Here is a 2,283-nt window from a genome sequence, read left to right as displayed (position 1 = left end):
CCACCACCCCATGGGACCCTGGGTCTCATCACCAGCACCCACCACCCTGTAGGACCCTGGGTCTCATCACCAGCACCCACCACCCCATGGGATCCTGGGTCTCACTACCAGCACCCATCACCCCGTGGGACCCTGGCTGTCACCACCATGGCCAGGCATCCCCAGCTCTGCCTCACAGGGCATGAGGTGCAACTGCAGAACCCATCACCCATCATCTCCCATCCCACCAGCTGCGTCCCTGCTGCAGTGGGGAGGCTCCACAGGGCTCTTGGGACAAGCAGCCCCAGCGTGTCCCCCCTCACCTCAGCACCCCTCCAAACATGAAACCACCATCCCCCTGCCTGGTGTCTGCACCCAGGTGTGCCCCCTGTGCACCCCTAGCTCAGCCCCACCACCCCATTGCAATTCCCGATGGGAGCTTGGCATGAGGGGAGGGTGCCCAGGGGCTCACTCCCCTGGCTGATGGGCACCTACACCACTGCCCCGAGGGGAGGTGAGTGGGTGGGTGAGGATCATCCCAAACCCCACAGCTGCTGGCAGCAGAACAGGCAGCTCTGGCCCTTGCCCTGGCTGGGTGCAGATAAGTAGATCGAGGTTTCCTGCTGGAGCCAGCGCATCCATGTTTCCGCAGCCCCCTCCCCGAGCCAGAAGGATCCTGCAGAGAGAGGAAGGTGGCCCAGCAGAGGTCCAGACTCAGTGGAGCCGTGTGGCCGGAGCGGAGGTGCCACAGGCCCAGGTGCAGCAGGCGAGGGAACCGGGGACTGCTGCGGCGCCGGCTCTGCTGGCAGCTCCTTCCAGAGCCCAACACACTTCCTTCCTCCTGGCCAGCCCCAGCTTATCGGCCAGGCAGGGCAAAGGGTGACCCCGCTCTCCCCTCCCCAGGCCTTCCGCTTCCCTGCAGCCCCAGGAAAGCTCCTGACCACACTCCCACCGCACCTACTGTGGGCACAAGCTCCCCCTCCCCCCTGCCGAGTTTTGGAGGGTAGCAGGGAGGCAGGAGAATGGGCAATGCTGGTGCTGGTGACCTTGTGCACCCCACAACCTGCTCCTGCACCCTTGGGGGGCTCTGAAGGCTGCGTGCGAGGCCATGGGGATAGCAGCTCACACCGCCCGAAGCCAGGGAGGATGCAGAGCCTCACAGGATGCATTGCCAGCCCCACACCAGGGGACACACACCCTCATGCCGTGGTGGGGAGGGGGTCCTGGCTTGGGGCAGGGTGCTGAGCCCCATGGCAGAGCCAGAGTCCTTTTCCACAGAACACTGGAGGCTGGTGAAATCACATCTGGAGTCTAGACTCAGCGACTCGGTGGGCCGGGCCTGGCGGCCGCGCTGTGCCCAGGCCCTGCTGCACACTGTTTGCTTAGCTGGAGGTATTTAATTGGAATTAAAGTGGCCCCTCTTGTTTTTGCGGACAGGGCTGTTGGAAAAGGAGCTGTAAGTCATAGAAAACATCTGTAGGAGCCTGCGAAGGGTCATTAGATGGCAGAACGCGAGGCGCCACTTTTAGTGCTCGCAGCCGGTGCGGGGAATAATGGTTCAATACGGCTTTTGTGGAGGGGCTGCCAAGCCAGCAAACACTTTCTATTTATTCTGGCAGTGGGCATGGCCAGAGGGATGCAGGATCCTCCACATGCGGGCCCCAAGGACAGGCAGGGAGGACACTGCCAGTGCTGCAGGACACAGGGCAGCTGGTCCCAGTGGGAGCCGAGGCGGCTGCTGGAGCTGCCCCTGCCTGCAGCTGCCTGAACCATCCCCAGACTCTGCCTGCAGCCCCTCTAGCCCCCATGCCTGCACCAGCATCCCCTGCCCATTCCAGCCCCAGGGGCTGCAGAATGGTGTCTGGCTCCCTGCAAAGAAGGGGGACAACCCATGCCCTCTTCATCCCACTCTGGGGCCGAGTTTGGGGTCTCCCACCTCTATCCCACATGTGTGTGCTCCCCCAGGCCGTGGGGGCTCAGCCCCAGCTCACTGAGCCCCCCCACATCTGAGGCAGAGCACGTCCCCACCCTGTGGGGTTCCTGCACCCTGATCCCTGCTCAGCCAACCCTGCTCCAGGGCCAGACCCGGCTCAAACCAATCTTGGGAGTCAGAGACTGTGGCTCTAAATCTGGGTGCTGCAGAGTGGGGGCCAGGCTGGGGGAAGGCCGAGTGCCAGAGGAGTGGGAGGGGGAAGGGGACGGTCACTTGGAAACAGCCAGACAATGGCCACTGGCCCCACTGGGGGAAGGCAGGTGAGCCGGACACTGATCCCGGTGCCAGCTGAGTGGGGGCACGACCAGCAC

The sequence above is a fragment of the Corapipo altera genome, unplaced genomic scaffold (assembly GCF_003945725.1).
Source record: "Corapipo altera isolate COAL_440 unplaced genomic scaffold, ASM394572v1 64, whole genome shotgun sequence".
Taxonomy (NCBI): domain Eukaryota; kingdom Metazoa; phylum Chordata; class Aves; order Passeriformes; family Pipridae; genus Corapipo; species Corapipo altera.
The sequence above is the reverse complement of the archived record's forward strand: the minus strand, read 5'-3'. Positions refer to the sequence as shown.